We start from the raw sequence: 13,643 nt of genomic DNA, 5'->3' as shown, positions 1-13,643 counted from the left end.
CGTCGCCTTCTAAGTTGCCGCCGTCGTCGTCGCTGCTGTCGTCGCTGTCGTCGAGCGGCGCTCGTGGCTCGAACTGAGGGTAGCGCAGGCGGGGGATATCGCCGGCCGTGATGTAGTCCATGACGCTCTGCAGAGTCCGGCCGTACCACCATAGCCGACGGCCGGCCTCGTGGAAGTTCCCAGGAGGCAGACCGTCCTCCTCATACCTGGCAAGCGCCCTCTCACGCCGATTGATGAAGAAGGCGTCCCAAGTATGCTGGTTATCGGGATGCCAGCGGGGATTCATCCGCTGCTCCGGCGTGAGGTCGAGGTAGTAGTGGTTCGTGATGGCCGCCCGGCGCGCAGTACCCTGAGGGACGGGAGGGACCGGCACGTCGCCGACGCTTAGGCTCCAGCCGGTGGGGACGCGGTAGCCCGGTGGACAAGGGTAGTTCGAGGCGCAAAGCTCCTCCACCTGCTGGTAGGTTAGAGTGGGTGCGGTGGAAGCCATGAGAGAGTGATGAGAGATTGTAGAGATGTGATAATGCTGGCCAAGCCGGGCTACATATATGTAGTGAGAAATGGCGGGAAAAATGGGAGCGGGAAGACAGGAGGCGGGAAGAAAGTGGCGGGAAGAAAGAGGCGGGAAGACAGGGAAGAAATGGCGGGAATAAGAGGAATCCAGAGCTGGTCATCTAACCTTTAGTCCCGGCTGGTTGGTGCAACCGGGACTAAATGTGGTTTTTGTGTCATCTAAGAAAACTGTCGATGGGATAAGGACGTTTGGTTAAGCTTTAGTCCCGGCTGGAGGGTGCAACCGTGATTAAAGCTGTCGGCAGGATAAGGACGCGTGGGTAACGCACGACGCCCTTGTCGGAGGAACAAGACAAAGCAGAAGCGGCGCCGTGCCTATAAATTATATTGAATTGAATTAGTTTTATTTTTCTTAATTTTTTGATATATTATTTGTATTTTTAAGATTTTGAATTGAATTAGTTTTATTTTTCTGAATTTTTTGATATATTATTTGTATTTTTAACATTTTGAATTGAATTAGTTTTATTTTTCTTAATTTTTTGATATATTATTTGTATTTTTAGAATTTTGAATTGAATTAGTTTTATTTTTCTGAATTTTTTGATATAATTTTTGTGTTTTTAACATATTGAATTGAATTAGTTTTATTTTTCTGAATTTTTTGATATATTATTTGTATTTTTAAGATTTTGAAAAAGAAAAGTATTTTGAAAAATACCTTTAGTCGCGGTTGGCCAGACCAACCGCGACTAAAGGGTTTTTTGGCGCCGCGCGCAACGACCTTTAGTCGCGGTTGGCCAGGCCAACCGCGAAGGTTACCCTTTAGTCGCGGGTCGCCTCCCCAACCGCGACTAAACCTTTAGTCGCGGTTGGCCTGGCCAACCGCGACTAAAGGGGGGGGGCTATAAATACAAGGGCCCGAACCGTCGCCTCCATTTCTCGTCTTCTCCGATCTCTGCCGCGCCGAAGGCCTGCCGCCGTCGCCCTCGCCCTCGACGCCGCCCGGCGTCGCCCGCCGTCGCCCTCGCCCTCGACGCCGCCCCCTCTCGCCCACGTACGGCGCCGCCGGCCGCTATCACCGGCCTCCCTCGCCCACCGCGCGCGCGCCGCCTCGCTCGCCCGCCCTCAACGCCGCCGGCCGGCCGGTACTGCCGCGCGCGCACGCGCGCGCCTCTCTCAGTTCTTAGAATTTGTAAAAACTACGGAAAAAAGTTTGTAAAAACTACTTGTAAAGGTTTTGCATTTTTTGTAGCTTTCAATGGTATATTATTTGCCCCATTGTGATAAAATTTGTAAAAACTACGGAAAAAAGTTCTTAGACATTTTAAAACTGACTTAAAACCGTACGGAATTAAAAAAAACAAACAACATATAAAATTTTCGTATTTTTTCAACCTTTCCAATGCTATATCATTTGCTCCATTACAGCAAACCATTGAGAAATTAACATCTATATTATTTGCGTCGATCTGGCTAGCCATTTTCAAATAAGCTTTCCAACCTTTTAAACCGTTCACAATTGGAAGAAACTTTTTGTATGAAAAACTGTGCATTTCCATAACGCCTCCCTCTCCGTGACGCCGTCGTCTGCCGCCCCGTCTCGCGCTCTACCGCGACACCCTCTCCCACCCCTTCCTCGCCCCCTCCTTTTGCCACCGCCCTTTCGCCACCGCCACCGCCACCGCCCCCCTTCTTCACTTAATTAATTTGTTTTTACTACATGTTTTCAGGACTGACATAATGGCGGACGATAGAGCTGACCCGATTATGGACAACTATGATCCGGACGGTGAAGCACATATGTTCGGCATCATAAACGACGATATTCTATATGTGCCGACCGGACAAGAAGAAGATGATATCTCTTCTTATCTGAACCTTGACGGTGAAGATGAAGGGCGCCGTCAGCAAGATGATGCCGAACAAACGTCGATAAACGACGATCTTCAAATGGAAGTAGCAACCACCTCCGGCGCCGAGGTATATATATACATTGAGCCTCTGGTGATACAAACTAACTGATTTGAATAAATATGTGTGTACTAATGCGCGCGACTCTCTTTCTTATTTGAGCCCTCGACCGGATCGTCGAAACAATCGAGTACGTCGTCAAAGCGTGGCGCAACCAAGACGATGAAACAAGGAGAAACATGCACCATCGAGGTTGTCGACAGTGCAACCGGCAGGCCGCTGGAGCCCCGCAAGAACGCCACCAAGTTTGTCAGCCAATGCGGAGCCGTTGTTAGAGACAACGTCTCGATCACCGTCCAGGAGTGGAATAAGCCAAAGAAGGCACGAATTGCTGGTTTCACTTTTGTCGATAAGAGAACAAAAAAAGATTGCTTCAAGAAGCTTATGGAACATTTCGTTCTACCTACGGAATACAACAAATTCGATGAGGAGGGTAACAAGATTGAGGAAAACAAGGAGAGGAGGAGGCTAGTCAAACAGTTCGCTCTTCATAAGATGGCCGACGCATTCCGGAAATTCAAGCAAAATCTAGCCCATGACTTTGTCAAGCAGAACAAGACTCCGGATTTCAAAGGACAATATGAGAAACTGAAACATGATTGGCCAGAATTTGTGAAGCAAAAGAAATCGGAGCAGTTCATTCAAATATCGAAAAAAATAAGGAAAATGCGGCTAAGAAGGAGTACAATCATATTATGGGGCCAGGAGGGTATCGCATTTGGGTGCCTAGGTTGGAGAAGATGGAGAACGAGCTGAGGGCGCGAGGAATCCGTCCAGGTACGGAGGGATGGGACCCAAGGGCCAAAAGCTGGTGGTACGGGCATGGGGGAATGCTGAACCCGGAGACAGGGGAGTGTGTTTACCGGGGCAAATTAATTAAACCCACCCAAGCCCTTATTGACGCAATGAGGGATGCTCAAGAGGGGAAGATCAAGTTCAACAGAGAGAACGACGCGCTGACAAAAGCCCTCGGGAATCCTGAACACGGAGGACGTGTACGAGGCATGGGGCACATTCCGTGGAAAATAGGGTTCCCCCAGAACGATGACCCGTACGGTTACAGAAGCCGTAAGAGAAAGATGGATCGGGAAGCAGATGTTGTGGCGCGGTTGGCATCGGAAATGGATGTGATGAAGAAAACCGTGAGTGTACTATTAGCCGAAAGAGATGTAGCTCGGGCGCAGCATGAAGATCATCCAGCGGATCTCGGAAGCCAGCAGCGGAGAAGCAGCGTGGCTTCCACGGAGGCCCCACCGGCTGGTGCAGATGCACCGACGATCGAAATTACTGCACCGGAGCCTCTGGTGGTCGAAATTACTGCACCGGAGCCTCTGGTGGTCGAAATTACTGCACCGGAGCCTCCTCGCTACCCCGTGGACGATATAAAGGAGATGAAAGAATGTCATCTGTATTATCCTATCGGGAACATGTCCATGAAGGTAGCCATCGGCAGTGCTTTACCATGTTTACCTGGAGCACTCCACCACAACAACCCCATTCAAGATGGCCATGCTCGTGTCACGGTGGAGGACATAGTCCAAGGGTTTGAGGACCTGGAGATTGACATTGCTACACCTGAAGGGGAGAAAAGACTTGAAGATGTCAAGCGCCATTTCATTCTATGGCAAAAGAAGTTTATCAAGTTTCCAGGCGAGGCGCCAAGGACAACAAGTCCACCCCCCTACGGTGGTGGTGGTGGCGGTGGCGGTGGTGGTGGTGGTGGCGGCGGTTCACCTACACCTCCGTCACGTCAGCCGACGCCCCCCAGTCCACAACGTCCGGCGGGTGATCAGACGCCGCCCCCCAGTCCTCGTCCGGCGGGTGATCAGACGCCGCCCCCCAATCCACCTCCGGCAAAGAAGCAGAAGCAGTCCTGGATTATTAACCCGGACCCTTATGTACCTAAGACCACAAAGGTACCGGAGCCATCACTGAAGCCTCTCCCCACAAGGCCTTGGGAACGTAGTGCCAAGGAAACTGTCGCGGCCGCGGCTGCTGATCATGAGAAATGGAAGGCGGACTGCAAGAAGAAAAGAGAGCCCGAGCCCAAGCCAGTATTTTCTGATGAGCAAAAGAAGTGGGCTAAGTCATTTTTGAGCACACCGTCCCAAGCCGCGAAGAATCTGCCTGACGACTATGCACGTGAACTTCGTAGGCAGGCACTCATGTTGAAGGAGAAGAAAGAGCGGGCGGAGAACCAGGAGAACAAAGCCTTGGAGGAGGCCGAGAAAACGGAATTAGAAAGTAAAAAAAGCGGGAAACGAGTTGCCCAGCTCGGGGAACAAAGTAAACAATCGATTGCCCCGCTTATAGTGAAAGCCGCCGGTCCGGATGACCCCGATATCATAGCAGCTACGGCAGCACATGGATTGACTGTAACGAGTGCCAGAGAACAAGCGGCCAACTTAGGTATTACTCTTCGTGAACTGTTAGGCCTTGATGAGGCGCCAGTGAAGGAGGTAGTAATTACATATGTGAAGAATGGGCCTCTCGTCGAGCCTGCGCAGGAAGAGGATCTACCTCCACAAATGAAAGGTCTGCTGAAATGGTACAAGGGTTACATAAAAAATAAAAACGCCAAAGAATATATTTATGCGGAAGTTAGATATGAGCATCACTTCAAACATTACTATGTACAAATTCATCTGAGTGAATTGTTCCAGCTTTTCAATCTGCGCGAGCTCGACAAATCTATCATCAGTTGCTACGTTCTGTAAGTGATTTATTTCTACCCCATCTCGTTCATATTGCCTGCACTATATATATGTCCTAACTATATTGTTGTGTCCGCTATTATACATGCAGAATGAAGATTAAGGAATGCAGAGTAAGGAACATCCATGATGTTGGGTTCATTGACCCACACATCGTTAATGGATATGTGTTGGAGCATCACCCCGCCGACATGGAGGCAGACCTGTGGCAGTTTCTTACAAAGCAGGAACTCAAAAGTGATATTCTATTTCCTTACCATTTTGGGTGAGTGTTTCTGTCTTGAGCACATTCTCTTTTGTTTACTCCATGCATGGTATGTGGCCGGCTAATCGATGAGTTATGCATGACGTACTGTGCATGTATCGTGTCCGCAGGTTCCACTGGATTCTGCTAGTAATTAAAGTTGACACCTCAGAATGTCTCGTCCACGACTCTCTGAATATGGATCCAAAGCTTTGGGGCGGCATGAGAAGAATGCTGCAGAAGTAATTATTTTCATTCATTTGCGCTCTATATCGATCGGCCTATTTCGTTCATTTCCTAATATCAAGTAACTAATAACTCTCTTGTTCATTTAATTTTCTTTGCCTCGTAGGGTTTGGAGACGGTTCGTAGATACAAAGGTCGGTGAATTCAAAAAAGAGCTAGAATTCAAAAGGTCAAAGGCTAAGAATGGTGGGGATATTCAGCCAGCGGGGACCAATCTATGTGGATACTATGTCTGTGAGATGATCCGGAGATACACCTCTGAGCGGGTTCCGAGTGATACCAATGCTCAGAGGAATAACCTCCGAATGATGCTTAGTCCAGAAGCTCGCTTCCGACCACTTCAAGAGGAACTAGCTGGATGGTTCAGGAGGGAAGTCCTCCATCCCAAAGGAGAACACCATTACGAGGACGTAGAACTTTATATGCATTAAATTATGTATGGAAACTTGTTCAAAATTGTATATGGTCATCCGATGATATTGAATATATATTGTATATTCCTCTTGAATTCTTTTTGGTTCTAATTTCAAATTTGTTTGAAATTGTACATTCATATGCATGTATGTAGTACCGTAGAATATGTGAAACTCCTTCAAAATTAAAATAAAGCACAAAAGAAATAAAACAATACAAATTAAACAGAAAACAGGTTTAGGGGGGGGGCTACCTAAACCTGCGGCGGCCTTTAGTCGCAGTTGGCCAGAAGAACCGCGACTAAAGGTCCTCCGCCCCGACGGCCGCCTGGCGCCCATGTGGACGGGCCTTTAGTTGCGGTTCTTAAGCAACCGCGACTAAGGGGGGGCCTTTAGTCGCGCCTATTTGGTCGCGGTTGCGCAACCGCGACTAATGGCAGTTGCGAACCGCGACCAAAGGCCCTTTTTCCACCAGTGCCATAGATGGAGCGCTGGAGCTTGCATACCTTGTTAGCATTGCTAAGATCGACAAAACCTTCCGACTGTATCATATACAATTCTTTCTTAAGAAAGTCGTTCAGGAATGCCGTTTTGACGTCCATTTGTCAGATTTCATAATCATAAAATGCGGCAACTGCTAACATGATTCAGACCGTCTTTAGCATCGCTACGGATGAGAAGGTCTCATCTTATAGGTTATAGGTCAAGCTGAAGAAGCATTGCGTAGAAATGTGCATTACCTATTTTGCGATTTTGTAAATTTAAGTATCAGGTTTTTTGAATTCGAATCTCACATGGTAGTTGAAAAGGCCCCACGCATCTTCTTCCCCGAGGCATTTCATCTCAAGAGTGTTTGCTGCGGTACATCCCATGCGACCACGAATCGGTTGGCTCCTCGATGCAAGAACAATGTTTTGGCGACAGTCAAGAAGCATCAACAAACCAATGGTTGTCAAGTCTGGGAGTCCACCATCTTTCACGTTGTCCAACAAAAGTAGAAAACCGCCGTGCCCTGTATACTTAGTGATTATTTCAGCGGTGATGCTCCTCCAACAACGACCGGCACCCAATACAGTTTAGAGAAAATATTAAGATTATATTGCTTAACAATCAGAGGTGAGTGACAAAATAAATCACCATAGCAATCAGAGATGTGTGACAAAAGTCGCGTCTTGCCAATAGTAGGTGTGCCCTATAATCCAAAGAAACACTCATCCCATCGCCCACTCGATCTATAAGAATTCATCCACCTTATTCTTGTGGATGCCTGTTCCCCTAAGGCCAGGAATCAACGACATTATCTTTCGACCATGATGGGGGATTACTCGCTCCTTGGTGGTCTTGTTGATCTGGTTAATTAATGGAAGGAGTCAAGTGACGAGCACCAGACTTCCACAACAAAATGCCGATTTGTACAGGGCGCCACCGGCCTTATTCAGAGCAACACCATGGTCAACAAGTCGCGCATGAAAAGGCAGTATTCCAATATTTGCACGAGTGAGCAAAAAGTCCTTTAGATTATCCAATATCATAATATCAACACACAGCTCACACACTTGCCAGAAAGCCACATCTTACTGAATCGAAAGTGGAGTAATATTGGATGTACAAGGTGCACATTGAAGTTAAATTATACATTTTTTATAAAAAAAATATATTAATATCACGAAGATACCAATTAAAAACCAGGCTCTACAACAACGCAACACCCTGATGGCATTACGGCTGCACACATCCAAAAAAGAAAGTAGAAGCTAAAAAAGAAAAGCCCCGCTATAGAGTTCTAGTCCTTGTAACAGCAGTACAACCACCACCAAAATTACCCATGAAGTCCAAGTTCTCCAAAAGCGATGCCTCAAAGAAGAACACGGTGCACAAGCGCCGTTATCATCCGATCATAGATCTTAGTTTTCACCCTGAAGATAGTCTCCGCTTTCAAAACAATGCCTTCAATAAGGCCATTGCCACACATAACCAGTTAAGGCTAGGCCTTGCATTTTCATCCTGGAAGGTAAGATCTTGAACACTCACATATGTTGTCGCCCCCACTTACATACCACTGCTACGAACCCCGAAACTTCAAGCAAGTTCATCGATGTCGTAGGCTCCAATCACCATTACCAGTCCTCCAACATCGGCTTCCATGACATTCTCCGCCTCTGACTTCACCATGGAGCAAAACATAACTCCTGATGGCAACAGATAGCAGAGCTTCGTGACGCTCCCTCTTAAACGAAGGACCAATGGGCACGACTGAATCCCACCGATCCGACAGTCTCCAGGCATAACACGCCCATGGGAGTTCGCCAGCGGAGCCTTCCGGAACCCGACACTCCAGCCAGATCAGAAGGAGAGGCGTCAGGAAAATCTTCGTCTTGACGTAAGAGGAACCCTAGGACCGCCATCATTATTCTGTATCCTCGCATGCCCCGACGCCGCGAGAACACTCGTAGCAGGAACGACAAATCTGTTGTCGACCGCTGCCATCTACCTACGTCAAAGCGTGCAGATCGAGCCGTCCTAGCCACGCGCCCATATCGAGCCAATCCGCCCCGTCGCCGCTGTCGACCGCCTGTCTCCGGACGCCTGCCGTCGACGCGCCTCCGATGCCGTCGCCGCGCCTCACCGCGGCTCTAGGTATGTGGGCGCCCCCCTCCCCCCTACCCGCCGCCACGCCATGCGGGCTTTGCCCGACGATGCCTCAGGCGGCGGCGGCGGGATGGGAGGGGATGTAGAGAGTAGGGCTTGAGGGGGCGGTGGACTCCTCGGTGCGGCGCGGTGCCCGCTGCACGGAGGAGGTCATGGGGTGGGTTAGGTTACAAGATGGAGGTAACTGGCCCTGTGAAGTTAAGTTATACTTACCTTCATGATAACCTGATCCACACAACATGCCACATAAGTACATCTACTGTTGCGGGAGGTCAGTGATGAGTGTAGTGTCGAGCCTCTGAATCAAAGCAGCATGGTAATATTTTTTTAGAAAAGAGCATGGTAATAAATAGGGGAGAGACACTTATTTGCTTTGACATGGATGCACGAGTTATGGCACCTAAGTGTACTCAAGTAAAATTGTATGTTTCAAAATAGTCATGTTTAGATAAAAGTTTAAAATAAGTAAAATAAATCAATATAATAATCTTGTCAACAAATATTGCCATGCAAAGTTAATCGTATTCATGTTGTCCTCACGAAAAGAACAAAACCAGGCCTCCGATAATGCTTTTGAAAACAGGCTTTTAAAAATATGATTTTTTTGCCTAGAGCAATATGAATATATTTTTCCGTCATGAAATTCTGCATGTATGTGGATTGTGAGACTCTTCAAAATGTTTGTTGCAAAAATAAAATCGATTGTTTTGACTTCTCCAGTGTGGCAGGGCAGATATCATATCATCCATGCAGTGATAGAAGAATGTTGTGGTCCGGAACAAAATTGTTCCGAAATATTTCAACCCTATCACATTGGAGACGAGCCTCCGCACCAGTGTGGCGGTCATGGCACATCCTTATGTTTTTGAACACCCTCACCGTTGTTGTTGCGGATATCCTCGGCAGCCACAAGGATGACCTGCTTACCGCCACAGCGCCTCCTCCTTCTCTTTATTGTCCAGTTGGGTTATAAACTAGCTCGATGCTCTAACCTGGTACGGATGCTTTATCTGAAAAACAATAAAGTTATTAAAGGGCCCGATGCACTAATCTTTCTCCCTTATCATTGTACATCCTTTACTTCACAAAAGGCCTATTAGCTCAGCTGGTTAGAGCGTCGTGCTAATAACGCGAAGGTCACAGGTTCGAGACCTGTATGGGCCAACCTTTTTTCTTCTCGATTTTTCTTTTTGTACATAACTGAAAATGCGAAAAAATAATTATTAATGGCTTCGCCCGGGTTCGAACCGGAGACCTTCAGTGTGTTAGACTGACGTGATAACCAACTACACCACGAAACCTTACTTACTGTTTTTACTGCGAAGAAGCTTTCTTAAACGACGGATGGATGAATCCAAGAATCCAACAAGAGGACCCTGTTTCAGATGGAAAAACACAGAGCTTATATATCCTTAACTAATAGCCCACTGCCATAATAAAAGAAAAGATGCCCTGTGAAGAAAATTAGGTAGTTGGCGTTGTGGCTAAACTTTTCTTCCAACAAATTCTTCCTATTTCCAGACATCAAAATAGACAGAGTTGAACTATTTTTCAGTAAGAATAGCTCTTCTTTTTCGTCAAAGACAACATAACCAACATATTTGTTCAGATAGTAGCATCAGTACACACATATATATAAGATCTGGCACCATGATGATAGATCTAACTAAGAGAGCTCTATTACTGTACCCTGTCATAAATATGGGCCGTCTATTCTAGAAATCCAAGGGTTGTGATGGATTTACACTGCTCAATTTGGGACCGTCCCATCGTCAGCAGCAGTATCGGTGGAACGACAGCTACACGTGCAGCAGTATACATGTTGTGAGGGTAGTTTAGGAAGAGGAAAAAATAGGGCTCTTTTCCCGCATGCACCCGTCATCTCGGCTTTCGGCGGCCGCCTCGTTGCATCTCTATTATGGACCGTTCCCATGGATCAACATGATTAGGCCACCAAACGTCAGCCATGCTCGAGGTGCCACATGTTTTGGTGTCTTCCTCCTCGACGAGCCCCCCTTCCCCTCCTCTTTCGCTGGACACCGCTGCATCTCGTTTTCATCCGCATTTCGGTCGGGGCGGTCGGCAATATGGCTCAGTTGTGTGAGCCCAACGAACTCCTCTTCTTCAACGAGCCCAACGAGCTCCTCTTCTTCAACGAAGCCAGCGAGCTCCTCAGTTGTGCGGTTTGTCCCCTCCGCCGGCACGAACAGCGCCCCGGTTGTCCGACGCCTCCGCCGTGCCACACACCACCGCCACGACCTGCCGATACGCGAAGAAGAACCTCCGCACAGCCGCCTCCATGTTTTGGAAAGCCTGCAACAGCTCGATCTTTCCAGCGTCCTCGCCCTCGCCGCGTCTCCGGCTGTGGTACAGCCTCATGGCCGCCTCCTGCACCCTCGGCACGACATTGGGGTCCACCTCCACGCCGATCACCCACGACACCAGCTTCTCGATGTCCCTCGTGGCGTTCGCGGCGTGCAGCAACGCTCTGGACCAGAAGCAGAAGGGCGCGTCGGTGTCGTCCGGCGCCGACCGTATCGCGAGCTGGCTCTTGAGCCACAGGAAATCGTCCGGGTCCATCTGCAGTTGCAGGTCCTCGATGTCAGCAAGCAACTTCCAGATCCGCTCCAGGATCCAGCAGTCGTGCGTCGCCGCCTCCCAATCCTTCGCTTCGATCCGGTTGTTAAGGCGGGTGAGTAGCTAAGACGTCGCACACAGCCAGGATTCAAGAATCTGGTGGATGATGAACCACCATGAAAGGTGGGAAAGATTGCGATCATGTACTGACAAGGACGTTGACGTGCGTGTGAGGGCGATGCACACCCCAGCAGGAAGCGTAGCTGGAACCTGGAGGAGTGAGGACACGGTCAGACGGCAGCAAGATTCGACAAGCTCCCGACAGTCTAGGTCAAGCCCGTCGACGGTGGCAGAAGTGTACCAGGAAATAGTGACGCGACGTGGAGTCGGACTACGGCTCGGGCAATACAATGAACAGACCAGCCGATTGCTAATGGGCTGACGATTTTTTAACAAAAATATGACTAGAGTACCCTCACCAAATCAAGGATGGATGATATGGTATGCTGCTACCTTCCCTCCATAACAGTAGAGGGTACCATAAAAAAGCTCAACTAAGAGCATATATTCAGGCACGGTACACAAGAACAAATTCTGCTGCCAAGAATTTACTATCAGCTGTTGACGACAACAACAACAACAACCACAATAAGCACACTAGCTAGCTAGCCATGACATCGAATGCCTGGCAACTCGCTCTTCTGGTAGGGCCCCAGTTCCGGCATGAACGCCACCGTTAAGTTGCACCTATGAATTTTGATAGGGCAAATTCAAAGTTATATGTTCCAATAGCCATAAATACTAATAAGGTGAACATGATGAGCACCACAAAAACCACTAGTTGGAAAAACCACAAAAACCACAAAAAAGTTGGTATGGGGCAACTTTTTTTACATGATACACGTTGGAAAAATATGTTACATGATACACATTGGAAAAATATGCGGAAAAAATTTGAATGGCTTCGCCCGGGTTTGAACCGGAGACCTTCAGTGTGTTAGACTGACGTGATAACCAACTACACCACGAAACCGTGTTGACAATTTCTACATAGTACCAACATTTTCACGAAGTACATAACCTAACATAACCAAAGTACTATATAAATTGCTCTAACTAGGGTTCATAACTAGGGTTCACCTAAGTTAATTCCTAGGGTTCATAACTAGGGTTCATAACTAAATTAACCTAGAGAGGAGCGGTGTGGCTTACCAAGAGTCAGGGGCGTTGAGGGTAGCTCAGGAGAGACGGTGGCGCAGAGGGTGGCTCCGGTGGCGGCGAGGCGGCTCCGGTGACGCCGATGGAGGCAGGGGTGGCGAGAAGCGGACGAGGGTGGCTCCGGGGGCGCATGGCTCCGGTGGCGGCGATGGCGCGCGACTCCGGTGGCGGCGATGGCACGCGGCTCCGGTGGCAGCTCTTGTGACGGCGACGAAGGGAAAGGTTGAGGGCGACGAGGGAGCAGGGGCAGCGAGGGAGAAGTCGGAGACGCGGGCAAGAAGAATGGGGAATTAGGGGGAGGGGACGTCCGCGCGCGGGGGCAAGTCAAACTTAGTAGTAGCACTCTTTTTTTTTGGAAAAGGAGGATAACCTCCGGTCTCTGCATCTGGAAGATGCATGCGACCATTTTATTAATTATTTCCGAGGACCTTATAAAGTAGTACAACAATATGCCTGAATCCGCCATCTTGACAACATCTGCCGTTACTCCTATCCATATGATGAAGGGGTGCAAGCTGAGCCAAATACCCAGACCTCTCACCTAAGCCTAACATCTAAAACCGAAGGCCCCGACCGAACCACATACCGGGTCAGGGGTACAAACCGGTCTCACGCACTCACATGTGTCGCCGCCACCATCTTCCACCGGTACATCTTCAGAGCAGATTGAGGTGCCAGCCTTGGCAGGTGCCTCCGTCATCGACGCCACCATGACGCCAGACGACGACCTTCACCTACGCGAGTCCATCTCCAAGCAACGGACAGAGATCCATGCTAGGATAGGGCCGCACCACCGTCGTCGCCCACCACCCACAAGCGCCACCCAACCCCAGGGTTCCCAAAGCGGCGCCTTCAAGAAGGGAACGACGCAGTGAGCGCCGGCACCGCCCAACAAAGTTAGGGATTTCGCCCAGGAGACCTAGGGGAAGGGGAAGTGAGGGGATCAGTCCATACCGACGCCTCCAAGGAGGGGAACGGCGCCCTCAGACGTCGCCGTCGACGCGGCCGGCCATGGCCGGCCAGGGATTTCGCCCGAACTAGATCCCCGCCACCAGCAGGACCTCCTGTACAGAACCGGCGACCCAAGGAAGCGCG

The 13,643-nt window shown here is 49.0% G+C and overlaps 3 non-coding genes across 3 annotated transcripts; 1 reads left to right on the top strand and 2 right to left on the bottom strand.

Moving 5' to 3' along the window:
• The first annotated feature begins 9,843 nt into the window (after positions 1-9,843).
• TRNAI-AAU lies at positions 9,844-9,917 on the top strand. Its single transcript has one exon. It is a non-coding gene; the product is annotated as a tRNA-Ile (tRNA).
• A 63-nt stretch (positions 9,918-9,980) lies between these two features.
• TRNAV-AAC lies at positions 9,981-10,054 on the bottom strand. Its single transcript has one exon. It is a non-coding gene; the product is annotated as a tRNA-Val (tRNA).
• A 2,235-nt stretch (positions 10,055-12,289) lies between these two features.
• Positions 12,290-12,363, bottom strand: TRNAV-AAC. Its single transcript has one exon. It is a non-coding gene; the product is annotated as a tRNA-Val (tRNA).
• Positions 12,364-13,643: the final 1,280 nt, after the last annotated feature.

Source organism: Hordeum vulgare, chromosome 3H, assembly GCF_904849725.1.
Source record: "Hordeum vulgare subsp. vulgare chromosome 3H, MorexV3_pseudomolecules_assembly, whole genome shotgun sequence".
Lineage (NCBI taxonomy): Eukaryota > Viridiplantae > Streptophyta > Magnoliopsida > Poales > Poaceae > Hordeum > Hordeum vulgare.
Note: the sequence above shows the minus strand (reverse complement) of the source record. Positions and strands in the feature narration are given on the sequence as shown.